Below are 10231 nucleotides of genomic sequence, written 5' to 3'. Positions count from 1 at the left end.
TCTAGTTCTTAGCCTAAGTAGTATTAGTAAGTTTCTAGTCTTGTAAAACTAGAGAAAACCCATATTTACTATTTAATTTAGATAAAATTAGTCTTTAGTTTTAATTTACCGTTCCCTGAGTTCGACACTCTACTTACCCAACTATACCACTAAAAGACAGGTTCACTGCGTTTGTGTGCTTAATTTATAACTCAAAAGTAGGATTAAAACCAGTGCATTTCACACACATCAAGTTTTTTGGCGCCGTTGCCGGGGAACGGTTCTAAATTAGCACTAATATCTATTTTTATCGATCCTTTGTGTGGGATTTATCTTACACAAAGTTAATTCTGAGGTAATTTAGTAGTTAGTATAGGTTTTGATCAATCCCTGTTTTAATAAATTAAGTAGAAAATTTTTCTGTTTTTACCTTGAACTCGCCAAGTGCACTCGACGAAACTCGGCGAGTCCATCACTGTTCACAGTTTTAGCCTTTATTTTATTTTTGTTCTTTTTACGTGTTTTTCTTGTTTTATTTGCAGTTGTTTCATGACCCGAGGATCTGATACACCTTTGATCCCTCCTCTAGACGACCCGGAATCCGCCCTAAGGAAGAACAAAGGAAAATCCGTTGGAGAATCCGCTTCTTCAAGGAATTCGCCACTAAAGAACCTAAAGTCCGTTTTCAGCAAGAAGAAGAGCAGCAAATCAGGAGCATCCAGCGCCTCTTTGACAATCGAAGACCCAACTAAAGAAGACGCCGAGTACGAGACCGAGGAAGAAGAAGACCCTACATTCGGTCACGTTTCCGATTCCGACGACGAATTAGCTATTCTCATGGCTAACAATGATGAAGTCCCCATGGGGGAATGGAAGAAAAGGATACGCGATGATACCGGACCGGGACTTGTGCAACCCGCAATCCCCGCTACTGCTACTTTTGAGCTCAAGGGTCACATCCTGGCTCTACTTAAGGAGATCCCCTTCACAAGCAAAGACCACGAAGACGCTTACAAACACTTGGACGAAGTCAATGATGTAGCTGATTATTTCAATGTTCCAAATGTGCCTCGGGAAACTCAGCTACTTCGCATGCTTCCGGTTACTTTAAAGGGTGCTGCCAAGGATTGGCTCAAGTCATTGCCCCCAGGATCTATCACTACATGGGCCCAAATGAAAGAAGAGTTCATTGATCAATTCTGCCCGCCATCCAAGATATCCAAGCTAAAGAAAGCCATAGCTAACTTTGAACAACAAGCTGGAGAATCACTATATGAAGCGTGGGAGAGGTACAAGAGCCTGCTAAGGAATTGCCCACATCATGACCTCAATAGTCAACAAGAAGTCTCGATCTTCTATGATGGAGTAAATGTTACCACTAGGCAATTACTTGACTCGCAAGGTCCACTCACGAAGAAGGCACCTCCAGTGATAAAGCAACTAATTGAAGAATTCTCTAAGCATTCTAGAGAATACCACAATCCAAGAAATGATGTGACGAGGGGGGCCGCCTATGCAGCTTCAGAAGGCTTGTCAGCAGTTATGGCTATGCTAAAAACCATGGATAGGAGGATGGATAAAATGGACCAAACGATACATGCTATTCGGGTGGGTTGTGAAAATTGCAATGGGCCTCACCTTACTAGAGACTGCGATTTGGATGAGAATGGCAACAAAAAGGTGCAAGTTTGTTACTCAAGTGGGGACCGATATGATGAAGATTGGCGTAGACCAAAGAAAGAGTGGCTCCCTTATGACGAGTACAAGAAGGCTAAGGAGGAGAAGTTCAACCAAAAGGGAAGGGGTTTTTACCAAAAGGAGGAGCCATCACAAGAAAGAAAACCAAGTTTGGAAGAAATGCTTACCAAATTTGTAGCTGCTTCAGAAAAGAGACATAGTGATCATGATGCTGCAATTCAAGAAACAAGGACCATGCTTAGAAACCAGCAAGCATCTATCCACAACATAGAAACGCAGCTAGGGCAACTTGCTCAACAAATAAACCAAAGATCACCGGGCGAACTTCCTAGCAAAACCGAAAACAACCCACGAGGCGCGCACATAAAGATAGTCACAACAAGAAGTGGGAAAATAATCACTCCTCTGGCCCCTATTCAGAATGAAGCACCCAAAGAATCACAGAAGGAGGAAGCAGAAAATCAAGCAGAAAATCAAGCAGAAAATCAAAATCTTCAATCTGACAGCTCTACTCGCCGAGTACAGAATATGGACTCGGCGAGTCTACTGCCAAATCCGAACAACCAACCCACTCGGCGAGTGCTTGTCTAAATAACCAAAAAACCGCGTAAAAGCGTTTGTACTCGGCGAGTAGATCGTTTCTACTCGGCGAGTAGCCAACTTACACAGACGGTATAAAAATCTGAGAAATAAGGGTTTTTACCCATTTTACCCACACACTCGCCGTGCACAGCCTCCTTCAAGCGATTTCTGTGATTTTTGGCTTAATCCTCGACTTTCAAGGGAAAAGGTACCATGTCCAGACGAGGTCAGTCTTCAAGAGGGGGAAGCCAAGGGGACATCCTGTGGCTCTCGTTCCGCCAAATCACATCCAAATCGTCTCAAACCCGTGCCAAAAACAAGTTAGAGGCTTTAAAACAGAAAGAGATTCATTTACCCAATGCAGTGGATTGGGATTGGATGGGGAAAGTTGGTTTGGAAGAAGAGCAAACACCATATTTGGTGAAAGAATGTAATTTGGGGGATTCAACCATCATATGTGATGGTTGGGTACAGCTTTTCAAAATTCAAGAACCGGTCTACGCTGAATTATGTTGGGAGTTTTTTGCTACCATCTCATTCCGAGGTGGTAGTGAGTACTACAATCCCAATGTAGTTTCCTTTTCTCTTGGTGGGGAGCTGCGACATTGCAGCATGGCTGAATTTTCATGGAGGCTTGGAATCTATGAGCAAAGCACTATGTTGAATGAAGATTTTGAAGTTTTTTTAGAGAATTGCCACAAAGATCTCCCCGAGGGAGTGGTTGCTTCTACCTGGTGGAATACTATTGCTAACCGGGTGTACATCCCATCTACCATACAGGAGGGTCACATACGTTCACCGCTCCACCGTCTCATTCATCGGTTGATTGCCAGCACGATTAATATGCGAAAGGACTGGGACAAGGTCCCGACCCTTGACATCTTTTATCTTTGGAGTATTATTACTCCCGATGTTTTCTGCAATCTCCCTTATCGCGTAGCCAAGTATCTTGCTGAAGGGGCTGTTAAGGAGAAGATGAACTCCAAGATTAATGGAGGGATGTTTGTGACGAGGCTTGCAAGGTCATTTGGGGTATTAGATTTGCAAGAGTCAAGGGCGCTGACGGTCATTTATCCCCCTCCGTTCAACACCACATTATATAGGAGGGCAAGGATTGTGGAAAAGTTTGGTGATTCTTTTTCTATTCCTCATGCGGATGAGCCGGCTATCCCCGAGGAGCCGGGAAGGCGAGTGAGGCAAAGAAGCGAGCGGGTACGGGAAGACCCACCGGTTATTCCGGTGGAAGAAGAGAACGATGGATGGAATCAACTTGAGTACCGGTGCTACTTGGATGATATTGGAAGAGGAGTTAACTATAACAATCAATCATTTGGCTATCTCTTCCAACAAATGAACATCGCACCGAGACCTGGACCCGGCTACCCCCACATCATGAGTTGGGAAGAAAGGATGAGGAAAGGCAATGAAGGAGGAGGAAGTGGAGCTAGAGGAGCCGACATGGATGATGAAGAATGAAGAATGTTTCTTTTGTGTTTTTAATTTATTTTCGTGATGTTTGATTTGGACAACTTGTTAAACTTGGATGATTTTATTTCTTGTTAGGACTTTTGGTTGCTTTCACTTTTGTCTGCATTTTTTTTTCAGGATTGGAAGGTTAGGATACATTTAGAAGTCTTATGGGTCAAGGTTCAAGTAAGGAATGTTCAATTGAGAGTGCGAAGTCTTTTCCATTAAGTTCGAGTCCGTTAGAGTTGGGAGTGTAGAGTGCTTTATTACTGAAGTAATTAGAAAAAGAGTCACTGAATTACCCCAATTCAGCACTTCAGTCGTGTACTCGGCGAGTGCATGGACAATTACACGACTTCTCTGCAAGTTAGCAACATACTCGCCGAGTACATGACTTACTCGCCGAGTCCATCATCATTTTTCGGATTCCAGAGTTGTTTGGGCACGTTCGTTGCAGTTTTATCCAACTCTTTCATAGAGAATCATTGCTGGAGGTTTCTAGGAGCTGTATCCTACATATTTGAGTCATTTGCAAGTCTACCACACGCGACATGACACCCAAGACATCGATGAGCTGTTCCCATGTTTAAAGTCATTCAAAGATGGAGCTAAATTGAAGATAATCAGCCTCGCCACTGCTATCCCAGGGAAGTTTGTTCCAATTCCCTCTATACTTTAGTATTTTTTCTTTATCATGCATAGCATGCAATTGGGGCATTGCATGAAATAAGTGTGGGGTAGGGGGTTGGTTGAACCTTAGCAAATTTAGAATCCTAATATCATAATTTAGGTCTATTTTTTTTTAAAATTTTTTTTGCACTATTGCATACCAAAAATGTTACTTAGGATTTAATTTAGAAAATTTTGGTAAAAAGTAATTAGGATTCCATGTTAGAATTGTGTGGATGATTGTATGAAGACCCAAATGTTTAGTTGAGCCTATATACGTTATAGTGCATTTGTGGCCCCCTTATTCTAGTGAAATCATAGGACAAAAACACAACCTCGCTTAGCCCGAAGGATGCAATATGTTTAGCATCGTGTACTTGAAATGTATCCAGGAAAATTGTTATCATTAATCAATAAAGGTTGAAGTTGAGTGCCCCTGCTTAAGCATGTAGGTATTGAGTGAAGAAAAAAGTGAGTTACATGAAAAAAAAAAGAGAATTACAAAAGAAAAGTTGTAAGAATTTTTGGAGCATCAAAGTCAAATATGAAATTAGAAGATCAAAAATTCCAAGAAATTCAAAAAGTTGAAGATACCAAAAACCAAACAACAAAGTGGTGAATTCAAAGAGATCAAAGATCAAATGCCAAAGAAATGAAGAATTCCAAAGAGCTCCAATGTGGTATCATAAATTGTAATTATCTAGATTATGTATGCTTGGGTTACTCAACCAAAAACACCTTGAGGTTAAGAGGTTTTCTGAGGATAGATTCGGAGGGATGCATAAAATGAGCATAGTTCGGGGTGAGTGGGCGAATGTTTATGAGGATTGTGAGTATTTAGAGTATGGGGGGTTATTAGGAATTTTAGACACAAATGTGCGCATTGCGGTCTTGGCATAATAGCTGGGTTCGACTTGAGTTGTCCTATGTGATTCTAATGTGTTAAAATTCAGTTTTGCTTGGGGGCAAGCAAAAGTCAAGTGTGGGGTATTTTGATATGTGCATAATTAATCATATGTTTAACTTATATTTCTATTCATTTTTGGCTAATTATATGCATAATATGGACAAAAGGTACTTAATAATGCTTATATTGTGTTTTTAGTCCAAAAGACATGCTTGGAAGCAGAAAGGAAAAAGGAGAAGCAATTAGAGACCAAAGAATGAAGAAAAAGGGAAAACTACACACCTACTCGGCGAGTCCACGCATGTACTCGGCGAGTTCATTAGAATGTTCCCGAAAGAAAAGTCAAGATTCCTTACCGAACACGGATTTCACACTAGTACTCGGCGAGTCCACGACCTACTCGCCGAGTAGCCCCTGTTTTGTGATAATTATAAATAGCGGGTCTTAATCCGATGGAAGGACTACTGGAACCTTTGGGGAGAAGCAAGCTGCGATTGAAGAGCCAGAAGAACCCTAGAGAACGAAGATACAACCTAGAATCCAATTCCGAAGAAGATTTAAGGCACATTCTCATCATTCTACTTAATCTATTGTTTCTCAATTATGGTTAGACAATTAGAATTCGTTTTATTGTTGTTAATTACCTCAATCATGAGCTAAAACTCTTAAACTTCTGTTTGGGGATACAAAATTGATATTATGGTTTGATTAATGGTAGGATTAATTAAATATTGGTGATTTTGTTAATTTTAGCTTGTTAAAGAACCTTGTGTGTGAATGATAACTAATTTTCTGTTAATAGGAAGATAATTAAATAGTATGAACATCTTTTAATTATCAACCCCATATGTTTATGTGACCACTTTATCATATATCTAGGACTAACGAATGTGAAACTAGAATTAATAAGAAAAATTAGGTAAATTCATGTGTGAGCTTGTTTGATGACCATCAGCAAGAGGTTAACTAAAGGACCAATTTAGTTAGCTATTACAAGTCTAAATGAACCCGAATAAATAATCTAGTGAATTAAATTAAATTAGACAACTGATCACTGTTTGAGTTAGTTTGTTTTCTAAGGATTATCGTAGCGAACGCAAGGCTAATCACTTGAATCGGTAGCCAATAGAAGAATTAATCCATTGCACTATTACCATAATATCAACCATAGGATCAATTGAGTTGAACTAAACAGAAGTCCTTTTTATTATTAAATTCAGTTAAATCTTTGTTTTTCTAGTTCTTAGCCTAAGTAGTATTAGTAAGTTTCTAGTTTTGTAAAACTAGAGAAAACCCATATTTACTATTTAATTTAGATAAAATTAGTCTTTAGTTTTAATTTACCGTTCCCTGAGTTCGACACTCTACTTACCCAACTATACCACTAAAAGACAGGTTTACTGCCTTTGTGTGCTTAATTTATAACTCAAAAGTAGGATTAAAACCAGTGCATTTCACACACATCAGTAGGTTTTTCTTCTATATTTATTCCTAAGGAATAGGCACGAAGTCCATCGTTGTGAGGGTTTTAATAGGCACTAAGTCCATAGCTGCCAGTGTTCAACTATTAGGCATTAAGTCCATAGCTGTCAGTGTTTATCTAATAGGCACCAAGTCCATAGCTTCCAGGGTTTATCTTCTTTATTGACAATATTAATTTAGGATTCCGCCCACAATACATTTCAATGGGTTTTTAGAGTACTTCTGATGAACACGTAGTTCAAAATCACCTACAGATTGCCAGCCTGCCAGCGTTCGACTGGACTATCTAGAATAGTCTGTGGTTGTCATCTATACTCTGCTAGATGGAGCTATCTTTAAAATCTTGGCCTCTCATCATCTATTTTATCTTTCATATATCATCATATATATCATCTTTCATCTCTCATAATCTATACCATCTTCCATCTACCCATCTTTACCCAATATATTTATAAGTTCAAAAATATATATACAGTTTAAATCGAGTAAAACATGTATAAATCGTTCATCTAGCATAGATATCAGAAACACAGACAATAGACACATATAACATGTATTTATATTAAATACTTCATATCTATGTGTAAGATGAAAGTAACTATGCAGTTAATTGTGAAAGTGATGACTCGCAACTCGGACATCGCTTCACTTCTAGCAACTGTCTTTTCCTTCGACGTAACCTAGTATTATTATCACTGAGTCTTAGTCTAATATTTATTGCGACTAATTATTAGTCTAGATTCGTGATTAATTCAAAGTCTACTGATCTATAGCTGATAAGGGACAACCAGACAAGCTCATATCGGAGGTAGGGTCCCTTTGGTATACAAAGTATACTGTTTGGAAAACCTACTTTAAATACCTCACTAAATCTAGCATTGTCATCATCCCCATAATTAGATCAATCAGTATAACGACATGGAATTACTGATAAATCTTGTTTATAGGTTTATAATAACGACAATGAATTTAAACATAAATTACACTTAAAGAGTAATAGGTGTTGCTCAACTTATAGAGTTTCTAGCAAAAACATAGAACTTTGTGGTCAGAACTTTGTCACTGAATCTTTTTTCTAAAAAGATTCTTGTAGCGCTTCAGCGCTCACCTTAATATACTAAAACTACAGAAAGAGAAGTCGAACGAGGGACCGAAATGCTCTGGGATAAGAAGAGAAAGACTCTTGAATTGAGAGAATGGTGCAAAAAATATGAGAGCCTAGAGCCTCATATTTATAGTAATTGAATTTTTAAAAACTACCATTTATAGTTACTAAAACGACCTTATAGTCATTTAAACGACCAAACGCCCCTTTATAATACTATTTTAAATAGATTTAACGATATTTGTACTAAACTATTGTCGAAAGTATTCAATATTAGTCTTATAATAGTATCGTCGATACCTTTATAATGATATATATATATATATATATATATATATATATATATATATATATATATGTATATATGTATATACATATATATATATATATATATATATATATATATATATATATATATATATATATATATATACGTAAATATGCTAATAAAAACTATAACTTGTTCATACGAACTCCATTTTTGACATTCTTTATATCCATGCGATTGATGAGATCTACAACTTTCATTTAGACTTCGTCGGCTAATTTTGACTTTATTTTTAAAGTTATATTTTAACAGTCTTAGACTGTTAAAGTCTGTTAAAAATTTATAACGTTGTCATCCGACGTCTGTTTTCGACTGTCTTTTTATCATTGAACTCCTATTAACGAGATCTTCAATTCTCGTTTAGATTGTTTCGGTTAAAAATCGACCGATCTAAACTTCGATTTCTGAGTTGTATACCGCTATGCTGAATCTTAGAAAAATCATAATTTTCTCTAACAAAGTTGGATTTAGACATTATTTATATGCATGCTCCGGGTTTGATGACGACTACGACTTTCGTTTACACTACTTAGGCTAAAAAGTTTTTTTTTATCAAAAATTTACTTTTTACGATACGCAGTGTCGTGCCGGTTTTGTAATAACTCGAATTTTTAAACCTAGCAAAGTCTAAATCCTAACCTAGCACAAGTGAATCTACATTGCACTCCTTGTTGCATTGTGTTCTCTATGGCCTTGAAGGCTTGTTTATAGGGCTAACAACTAAGTGTGGATTGAAACCTAAGATTAATTTAGGGTAGTATAAATCAAGTATTGGCAAAAGGTGAAGGTTTAAAACATAAATAATCATCATTTAATGGTGATTTAAGTCAAGGAAATTCACACTAGATCAAACAAAGAGTTACACTTATTCATACCTAAGCCTAATACTTAGCTTAAATCATATTATATATTAGTGTAATTTATGGAGAAAAAACATGTCTATGAAAGCAAATATAAGCCTAGCACTTGAAGGAAATCATTATATATATATATATATATATATATATATATATATATATATATATATATATATATATATATATATATATATAGAGAGAGAGAGAGAGAGAGAGAGAGAGTGGTATTAGGAATCAATTCCAAAGCCAAAAACCGAACACCCTAAATGAATAAAGCTTGGACCGAATTCTCCTTCTTCATTGACTAGAAACCGATTTCCTTCCATGGTGTCCCACATTAGGACCGCATTCATGAGGAAATTCGGTCATATAGGACCAAATTCTCAAAGTTAAGGTCCATTAAGGACCGATTTTCCCTACTATATATATGTTTTTAACCGATTTCCCAATTCATTTCTCACTTTTGCCACCGAACTCTTGCCAAATTTTCTCTCAAAAGTCATAAGAATTTTACCCAAATCTTCATCCCATCTTCAAATCTTCAACCGAATTCATCAAACCCACCTTCAAATCTTCGTATATTGTTCATATCTTCAAGTTACCCACCAAGAACACCAAGAACACACACTATTACTATCATCTCACCGAAAACACTCCCATCCCCCACCGAAAACCCATTTTCCCACCGAATTTACACTTCAACAATTCCAAGTATTCTAATTAATTTTGTAAGTAATTCTTACTTAATTAATTATTTAACACACTATTTAAATTAATTTATTATTAATTTAAATACGACGACAGATACAATTATTTTTTGGGTAACGTTATTAGCGTGTACGCTTACCCGGAGATCGTCTCTACAACTCGCTAATTCCAGTTAATGTACACTTGAGGTGAGTTCATACCCCTACGTTTTCACTATTTTTAAATGTATTAAGGGGGGGGGGGGAATACAAGTAAAACAAAAAGTAATTTTTGTGTTAACATTCAAAAGATTTTAAATAGTTTTAAAGCACATCAAGTCGTTTCAACTGATTCAAATTATCTTAAAAGTGTTTCAAACTACTTCAAATGTTTTATACTTTTATTCCAAAGTACATGTTTATATGTATATTCCTTATGCATATATGAATACAATTTTATTTAAGTAAAGA

At 37.0% G+C, this 10231-nt stretch overlaps 1 non-coding gene across 1 annotated transcript; it reads right to left on the bottom strand.

Annotated features, from left to right (window-relative positions):
- Positions 1-1200: 1200 nt before the first annotated feature.
- On the bottom strand, positions 1201-1307 carry LOC145110256 (small nucleolar RNA R71). Its single transcript, XR_013709640.1, has one exon. It is a non-coding gene; the product is annotated as a small nucleolar RNA R71 (small nucleolar RNA).
- Between the last annotated feature and the right edge of the window lie 8924 nt (positions 1308-10231).

The sequence above is a fragment of the Lactuca virosa genome, chromosome 4 (assembly GCF_052849685.1).
Source record: "Lactuca virosa cultivar CGN04683 chromosome 4, Lactuca_virosa_CGN04683_v6, whole genome shotgun sequence".
Taxonomy (NCBI): domain Eukaryota; kingdom Viridiplantae; phylum Streptophyta; class Magnoliopsida; order Asterales; family Asteraceae; genus Lactuca; species Lactuca virosa.
This window is presented reverse-complemented; position numbering and strand designations above follow the sequence as displayed.